The sequence below is a fragment of the Pinus tabuliformis genome, chromosome 6 (genome assembly GCF_031772625.1).
Source record: "Pinus tabuliformis cultivar Carrire ecotype Pingquan chromosome 6, CPIR1, whole genome shotgun sequence".
NCBI classification, from domain to species: Eukaryota; Viridiplantae; Streptophyta; class Pinopsida; order Pinales; family Pinaceae; genus Pinus; species Pinus tabuliformis.
The window spans coordinates 466,653,489-466,663,762 of NC_142292.1; positions in this window are offsets into that span (position 1 = coordinate 466,653,489).

Sequence of the window (10,274 nt, forward strand, 5' to 3'; positions counted from 1 at the left end):
TTACAAGAGTTTGCATTTTGAGAGTATTTATATTTTATTTAACTAATTAAAGAAATTTAAATATTTATTAAATAATCGAGTAAAAGTTGCAATATAGTTAATAATTATTTTAACATAGTGTAATTAATAAAAGAAATATCTTTTTTAAGGGTATTTTTTTTATACCCTAGGGTAATTTATAGAATTTGAATTTGAATATCGTAGGGATTTTTTTTAATCCATTTGTGCATTCAAAAATGTATTTTAAATAACAAAAAATGACAATCTTGCTTGAAATTATATTGTTGGATTTCAGTTAAAAATGTCATTTGGCTATAGCTTTAGACTACGCCCTTATTTTAAGGAGTAGTCTTTAAGTGCGACTTTTGGAGTTTCCAATGGATTTCTGGTGGCAAAAAAAATTGTGGCCAAACCTTGATTTGTGTTGTTTAAACATGTTTTATTACACATATATGGATTGTGAAGAGTTCACCTGTCAAACCTGTGATTTCAATGAATCCTTGTCCGAATCTTGATTTGTGTTGTTTAAACATGTTTTTTTACACATATATGGATTGTGACGAGTTCATCTGTCAAACTTGTGATTTCAATGAATCCTTGTCCAATTCTAGACAAATTAGAAAATAAACCAGAACACTTTCCAAAAAGTCACACTTAAAGACTACTCATTATTTTAATATTATATTTTATTTTATTGATAAAAAATAAATATTTATTTATATATCAAACTACTCATTATTTTAATATTATATTTTTATTTTGTTTTATTTTATTGAATTGATAAAAAATAAATATTTATTTAGATATCGATATAGATGTTTATTTTATAATATATGAATTTGTAATAATCATTATATCAAAATCAAATAACCAATATTCTCTTTTAATTTTATGAGGTTAATAATATTTTTGGATTATAAAATTACATATATAAATTATAATTATAATTATTATATATATATATATATATATATATATAGTATTTATTGCATCATCTTAATTTCTAGACTTAAGACCTCATATCTAATAGATTCAGATTCCAATGTCTCTTTGTCTCCTTATTTTACATTTATATATTTACAATATATTTGCCCAACCCCGAAGGATTAGCGCCTAGTGTTTGTAAGTCCAAGCATCATTTTGAATCTTTCAAACTTTTCTCTTCCAAGCGCTTTGGTGAATATGCCTATAATTTTCTCATTTGTGGAACAATGGCATAGGTGAATAGTCTTGGCCTCAACATGATGTCAAATCAAATGATACTTTGTAGTGATATGCTTGGTTTGATCATGGAATTTTGGAATCTTGGCTAATTTTATTGCAGAAGTATTGTTAATTAGAAGAGGAGTAGAATGCACTTGTTTCAACTGCAAATATTCAAGAATTTTCTCGAGCCACACAATCTCCTTTGTTGCTTCTACAGCTGCCACATATTGTGATATGCTTGGTTTGATCATGGAATTTGGGAATCTTGGCTAATTTTATTGCAAAAGTATTGTTAATTAGAAAAGGAGTAGAATGCACTTGTTTCTCCTGCAAATATTCAAGGATTTTCTTGAACCACACAATCTCCTTCATTGCTTCTGCAGCTGCCACATATTTTTCCTTTGTTGTGGAATCTGTTGGAATTGATTATTTGCGTTATCTCCAAGAGACATCTCCCGATCCAAGAATCATAACATAACCAAATGTAGATACTCCATTTTCTTTACCTCCATCAAAGTCTGAATTAGAGTATCCAGTCAAGTTGAAGTCATCCACCTGTGTATATTTGAGTCAAAGTCTCGAGTTCCCTTCAAGTGCCTTAGAAATCTTTTTGCAGCAAACCAATGACCCTCACAATGTTTTTGCATAAACTTGGAAAGGGTTCCAACCTCAAACGAAATGTCTAGTTTGGTAGTAGTGAGGCAGTTAAGAGTTCCTACAAGTTGTTTGTACTTAGCTGTATCCTCAAATTCTTTTCCTTCTTTGGATGTGATCTTTAAAGTTTATTTCGTTAGAGTGGACAAAGGATTGCATTCATTCATACCAAATTTATTCAAAAAATCTCCAATTTACTTCTTTTGGGAGAGGATTATAAACTTTTGATGTTGGGTTACTTCAAACCCAGATAGTAGTGAACATATCCCAAATCTATCATCTCAAATCCTTTCCTCATTTCTTTCTTTATGGATGAAATATAATTTTCATTGTTCCCTGACATTAGTAGATCATCCACATACACCACAAGATAGACAATAGTTTTTCCAACTTTCTTGACAAATAAAATTGCATGACCAAGATCATAGTGTTTGAAATTTAGTTTCAGAATATGCTCAGTCAATTTCTAATACCAAGCTCATGGTGCTTGTTTCAGGTCATACAAGGATTTGATAAGCTTGCTACTTTATGATCTTGCCCCTCCACAACAAATCCTTCTGGCTGAGATATAAAAACATTTTCTTTCAAATATCCATTCAAGAAAGTAGTTTTTACATCCATTTGATGGATTTTTCATCCATTATGAGCTTCCAAGGCAAAGAGAGTTTAGATGGTAGCCCATTTTATTGTGGGGGAAAAAGTATCCTCATAATCGAACCCTTCTTTCTATGTAAATCCTTTAGCCATGAGCCTTGCTTTGTGCTTTTCAAGTGAGCCATCTGATTTATATTTGTTCATGAAGACCCACTTGCAATGAATCGGTTTGGTTCGAAATGGAGGGTCCAACAACTTCCAAGTTCTATTCTTTATTAGAGCACCATACTCTTTCTGCATTACTTATTTCCATTCATCATGAGAAGCAACTTTAAACGAAGTTGATTCAAAATTAGTAGACAAATTAAATTCACAATCATAAAAAACATCCATATCAATGGTTGAATCCGAATCATCTACATCACCACCACTTTGTCTCCTAGAAATTCTTGTTCTTGTCTTTCCAACCTCATCGGGATGAACACTTTCAAGTGTCTTAGTGAGCCATTTTGGAGGACCTTTCTGAGATGGCCCAAATTGGTTTGTTGACTGAGATGAGGTTGAATCAAGATTTAGCCTTCCAATTCTCTCAGTCACATCACTCAAAGTGTCTTCTCGATTAGTAGTTGGAGCTTAATGAGGGGGAAAGAGTGTTTGAAAAGGATATTCCACATATTGATCTAGGATAGGGATAGGGATCATGAAAAGATTTTACATGCCCGAATCTGTCCAAGCAATCAAGCTATCACTCTACAACATTATCAATATTGGAAGATTCAAGAAAAGTCACATCTCTAGACAATATAAACTTATTTTTTACTTTACTGTAGAGACAAAATGATTTGGAGGTATCTAAATACCCTAAGAAGATACACCTTTGACTCCTTGCAACAAGCTTATTTCTTTGTTCCTTAGGGATCAAGGCATAGTAGGTGGATCCAAAAACCGTGAGATGCCTTACCGAAGGAATGTAACCATACCACATTTCATAAGGAGTCTTTTTTTTAGAGTATGAGATGGACATCTATTTTTAATATAAATTTCTCATAGAAATAAATCAACCCATAACATCAACTTAACATTTTTTAAAAACATCATTAAATGAACCATATTTAAGATTGTCTTGTTCATCCTTTTAGCTACACCACTATGTTAAGCATTATAAGGCACAATTGTTTGATGTTGAATCCCATGTTAGCAAAGATAATTTTCAAATTCATTTGAAGTATATTATTTTCCATTATCAGTATGAATAGAGCCAATATGAGATTATGCATTTTTTTCAATCCATGCATGAAAGCTTCTGAAAGTTTCAAAAGCTTCAGATTCATTATTCAACAGATATACCCAACACATTCTGGTGTAGTCATCAGTACAAGTCATCATGTATTTATTTCCATTTGCTGAAGGAAAGGCATATAGCCACATAAGTCAGAATGAATCAGTTTAATATTTCTACGTGCTTTGGAAAGAGAACCATGAAATGGTTGTTTGTTATGTTTTCCTAAGATACAAGCATCACATTGCTTTAGTTTCCTAGGAATGGTTGGCAAAACATTAACACCATTTATCTTCAATAAACAAAGACTTTCACAATTCAGATGTCCAATATGGCATGCCATAAGACACTGGATGGCAATGTACCTTCATTATACTGAGAAATGTATGCATAGTTTTGTGCACGAGTAGAGGTTTCTTGTAGCTTCAAGAGTCTTTCTTCTTCTATTCACGCCATAACAAGTGAGTTGTATGATGCTTTTCTCACTTCAACTTTGCAATTAAACATGTGAATGGAGTGTCCTTACTAGTGGATGTGAACCAAGGACAACAAGTTTATCTGCAACTCTGGGAGGTAGAGAACATCATGCAGAAGAAATTCAAGGAGTCCAGACAATTAGAGCCTAATGGTGCAAAGTATGGATGGCATGAGTTTTGACTTTTCTGCAAAGTAGCCTACTCCATCTACATTGTCCCTAAAATATTCAAAGAAATCCTTTTGCAAGGTCATGTGGTGGGTTTCACCCGTATTAAGCAACCATGCATTTTTTTCACAAATAAAATGAAGTATTAAACAAGTCATCAATTACTCCAATATTGCAATGTGCCACAATGTAATGAGCAGATTCAGGTGCTTTATCTTTTCCTGGATATAGTGTTTTACCTTTCTCTTCATTTCTTTTTTGCTTGATTATTGATCCGGATTTAAACAGGAACGCAACAGATTATAGAGATAACCATATACACAAAGATGCAGCGGAAATAATAATTCATTTCATTAATGGAAAATACTTAAATATGCTTACAACCAGAAATGGAAATAAACCAGCTAGGGCGATGGTAGCTTATCTTTGAGAAGAGATGTGGTGGCTACATGCCTCTGAACTGTTCTGAACTGACTTACAATGAGGCTCGAAGGCCTATTTATTGTTGAGAAACAATGGAAAACCCTTCACATACCGAAACCTAACCCTAGAAGATGAAACGCCAAATTGTGGGCCCCGTTTGGGTAAATTGGTACATCAATTTCCCTGGGTCGTAACTTTGGCATACGATCTCCGTTTGATGCGTACGATAGCTCGTTAGAAAGATCTATCCGAGTACTACCACTTTGGGAGGCAACATGGGTCCATGGACCCATGTTGCCCCAGATTCCCAAAAAAACGTCGTTTAGGGCCTCAAAACGGCTCCGGAAGTTCAGGACCCGAAAAACTGCTAAAAATAGTAAACTGTGCTGCAATTTAGGAAACTGAAAAGACTGAAAGAGACAGTTGTAGGGGTCCAAATGGGATAGGTGGGTGGCCACCAACATCCACCTGGATCATTCCTCCCCCTTTAGGAAGCAATGGTCCCCATTGCGTTGAGTTCCTCCCTGAGATGAGGAAGCTTCTGCTGAGCTGGTTCTCTGGTGAGCTGTTCTGCAATCTTTGCTGTGACCAGAAATGGTGGGAAGCATGGTCGATGATGGTCCACATTGAACATTTGGTGCAGGCGAAGGAATGGAGGAATGATGTGCTCCAAAGCATTGTTCCCCATAGCCTTGGTACTGTTGTAAGGACCATGTCGGAGTGATCTGAGCTTCTGATGGGTTCTGGTAAGGCGTTCTTTCTGTCGATGCAACCAGACTTTGTTGCCCACCTGAAACTTGTGTGGTACCCATGTGGGTGAGGAGAAGTTGTTCCTGTGTTTTGTCATGACCGTATCCCTTTGTTGCTGCTGCTGCGTGGAGGAACCCTTTGCAGGGGTCATGGATGTAGCAACGATCTTCCCCTTACTTTGGGAGTGAACCAAACAGATGAATTTCCTGGTCTGTGATATGAGCTTGCTGCCTTTCTTGGTAGTGATCAAAGATGTGGCAGTAGGTGGGGCTACCTCTGGTATCCTATATAATGAATCACTCAAAGAAATAATGACAGCACGAGGCCTTGACTCATACACAGCATGTCGCCTCCACAAGTATGGCTGGCCTAGTAATACATCACAAACATCCAGAGGTGTAACATCACACAATACCTCGTCTGTGAAGGGCTTGATGCTGTATGGAAGGCGGCACTGCTGGCGAACTTTCAGATCTCGTCCTTCGTGAAGCCACCCGATACTGTACGGCTGCGGGTGCAGTGTAGTCGGTAGGCCCAACTGTTTCACAACCTCTGCTGAAATGAGGTTCTTTTGGCTGCCACTGTCGACAATGAATTGCAGCGACGAACCCTTCACCCACATCTGTGAGTGGAAAAGACGCTCCCCTTCCTCTGGATTTTCGGGCTCATCTTTCTGGATCTTGGCGGTGGCAACATTGGCGCTGGGATCCGCATCAATGATCTGCTTCCATTTTCCATTCCCCTTGTCGGATTCTGGCTCAGGGTCGGAACATGCATCTGATTCGGAAGCCTTCAACTCGGCCACCAGCGACTGCTTGGTCCAACACTCACTTGTGTTATGAGTGGGACTCTTGTGGAACTCACACCACTTTCCTGTGTCCTTCTTCGGCTTCGTGGTGTTGTTCTTTTCTTGCGGCTTCGACGGGTTGTCTTGGGTCACCCCGCCTTGGCTTTGTCCTTTGGGCTTTGGATTTGCAGATCCAAAGTCTCGCTTCTTCTGTTTGAACTTTTCCTCGATTTTGACAGCATATCGGTATGCTGTGCCGAGTGAGGAGATGTTCAAAAACCCCATCTCTTCCTGGATGTATCTGTGTAGGCAGCCGCGGTATTTGAGTACTAGATGCAGCTCAGAATCTTTAATACCCAACTGTGTGCGAAGGGTATGAAAAATGTTTGTGAACTCCAGCACATTTTGGTCTCGTCCCTGCCACAGTGTGGTCCATTTGATGTATTTGTCCTCATAGCTTCCGACAGGGTAGTACTGCTCCTTGATGGCATCCCGGAAGTCATTCCAAGTGGGTGCGGCTGAAAATAGTGAGCCTGTACTTTCATCCTTCTGCTCGCAGTAGGTTTCCCACCAATCCTTGACGTGGGGGGCTGCTTTGAGAAGAGCGAAAACAATCTTTTCCCGATTTGAAAATTCATGAACAGAAAAATACCCATCTAGCAGATTTAACCATTTATCTACGGCATCTGCGTCTATTTGACCCTCGAATATGGGGATTTCAAAATTAACTTGTACCTTGAAGGGTGTGGCATTTCCAGAGTCGCTGTTGGAAGCCGATGCGTCGCCTCTGGGTAGCCGCTGAAGAATCTACGCAAAGCTATCCATCATCGCGTTCCTTTGCCGCTCGAGCGCTTCTTCGAGCAAGATTTTGATAGGATCTCCTGCCCCCTCGTCTTTCTTCTCATCCGCCATGGGAGGCCGTCGAGATTTGCGAGGCTGGTCTTGCAAAGGTTCGACCAGTTCAAGCCCTAACTCCTTATATCCCGACCTCGTTGGGGACATGCAAAGAAAAACAGAGAAAAAGCAGACCGCTCTAATACCACTGATCCGGATTTAAACAGGAACGCAACAGATTACAGAGATAACCATATACACAAAGATGCAGCGGAAATAATACTTCATTTCATTAATGGAAAATACTGAAATATGCTTACAACCAGAAATGGAAATAAACCAGCTAGGGCGATGGTAGCTTATCTCTGAGAAGAGATGTGGTGGCTACATGCCTCTGAACTGTTCTGAACTGACTTACAATGAGGCTCGAAGGCCTATTTATTATTTATAAACAATGGAAAACCCTTCACATACCGAAACCTAACCCTAGAAGATGAAACGCCAAATTGTGGGCCCCGTTTGGGTAAATTGGTACATCAATTTCCCTGGGTCGTAACTTTGGCATACGATCTCCGTTTGACGCGTACGATAGCTCGTTAGAAAGATCTATCCGAGTACTACCACTTTGGGAGGCAACATGGGTCCATGTCCATGGACCCATGTTGCCCTAGATTCCCAAAAAAACGTCGTTTAGGGCCTCAAAACGGCTCCGGAAGTTCAGGACCCGAAAAACTGCTAAAAATAGTAAACTGTGCTGCAATTTAGGAAACTAAAAAGACTGAAAGAGACAGTTGTAGGGGTCCAAATGGGATAGGTGGGTGGCCACCAACATCCACCTGGATCAATTATGTCCCAAGAGAGCGTGCATGTGGGTGCAACATGCCCATTTCTATTGCAGTGAATACAGTGGAGATCAAGTCTTCCTCCTTGGTAATGTTTACCCCCCTACCTCTATTACTCTTCTTTCCACATCCTCTTCTACCACCTCTTCCTCTAGAAGAATATTGTGTCTGATTCTTCTCTTTCTATGTAAGGCACATATCTTATTCAGAAGACTGAGCAATTGTCTTCATCTTCCCAAAATCTTGCTCTCTTTTTGCAAACTTCTCCACAAAAGAGTCAAAATTAATCTCTTTAAGTTGGCCACTAGCTTGTAAATATTCAAGATAGTGAGAATATGTGGGATATAGCGCCTTGACGAAAGCTATGAGAGGAATATCCATCTTAACACAGGTGGCTTCTACATCATGCATAATAGCTCTGATTTCATAGGCTAAGTCAAGGGGATCATCATCTTTCAATTCAAGATTGAAGAGTTTGATCATCAGTTGAGCTACTTCAAGATTTGATTGTGAGTCATATAAGTCTTTTAACTTATTTAAATAACTAAAGGCATTGGTAAATGGTGCAATGTGATGGCTCACCTCTTCATGTATTGATTCAATAATCAAGGCATAGGCCTTTATGTTCTTGTTTTCCCATATGACAAGCACTTTGTGAGATGTGGGTTTTTCAAGTGGATTCCCATATTCTCCTTCATAAACACCTTTCCATAGTTCAATGAAAATGAGGGTATGCTTTATCTTTATGTACCATTCATGGTAGTTCTCATTTCCATTGAGAACTAATCCAACTATTTAAATAATAGAATCCATTACTAAATGAAATTATGACTTAGGCCCTAAACAGTCAAAATACTTTGTAAAAAAATCTAATATATCTCTATAAATAATAGAGACCCATCATACAACGTGTCAATTCTCATAAAAAAAAAAATCAAAAACAATGTTGGAGTTGTTATATTTGACTTCTTATATGTGTAGTACGAATAGGGGAAATGAACATACATTCAGTTATAAAGTTGACCAAGAAAAAGCACATAACAGATTTGAAACTGAAACCAAGCACACAAATAGATACACAGGATTTACGTGGTAAAACCTCGACAGGGTATCAAGGAAACATTCACGGGGCAAGGGATTGGAATCTATTAATTCAACAATGATTCTCCACACTTACATTTCTTAGGCATTCACTAGTTTTATACCAGCCGCCTTCGTTACATAACTGCTATTTCGGTATAGAACTAACTAGTTACATTTTACCCAAAATTACATAATTCATTGTCAAACTAACAAACTCCACCTTGACAACAATTTTCCTAATCCATTGCCCATGCCCATTCATCATCTTTTCTGAAATCCAAGAGAAGCTAAACACCATCGCAGCTTCTCTACTTTAACTGGATTTGTGAATATGTTTGCACAATTCTCTCGCGTATGCACCTTTTGAAGAGCTACTTTTATGCCATCAATCACATGTCTCAGAAAATGATACCTTACATCAATGTGCTTGGTTCTGATGTGATACACAGGGTTTGTAGCCAAGTGAATAGCACTTTGACTGTCACAAAGTACATTCACTTTCTCCTGCGTTCTTCCAATCTCATCGAGCAGACCCTTTAACCAGATTGCTTCTTTACTGGCATCTGAAGCAGCAATATATTCAACTTCAGTAGTGGACAACGCAACTGTTTCTTGAAGCTTTGACATCCAACTAATTGCTCCACCTGCAAGAGTAAAGACAAACCTGTAGAAGATCTTCTTTTGTCCAAATCCCCTGCATAGTCAGCATCTACATATCTGCAGACTGATCCTTCACTACCATTAAAGATGATGCAATGGTCACTTGTGCCTCTTAGATATCGAAGCACCCATTTCACTGCTTGCCAATGTTCTTTACCTGGATTTGCCATGAACCTGCTGACAACTCCAACTGTATGTGAAATGTCAGGTCTTGTAGATACCATCGCATACATTAAGTTGCCTACAACATTTGCATATGGTACATGAGACATATACTACTTTTCTTCATCAACTCTAGGACTCAAAACCGAAGAAAGCTTAAAATGGGAAGCTAGTGGAACATTAACAGGTTTCACATTGTTCATAGAGAACTTTTCAAGTACTTTCTCCACATACTTCTGTTGTGATAACCAAAGCTTACCATTTTTCCTATCTCTGTGTATCTCCATGCCCAAGATATTTTTTGTTGCTCCAAGATCCTTCATATCAAACGTCCTAGAGAGTTGATCCTTTAACTTG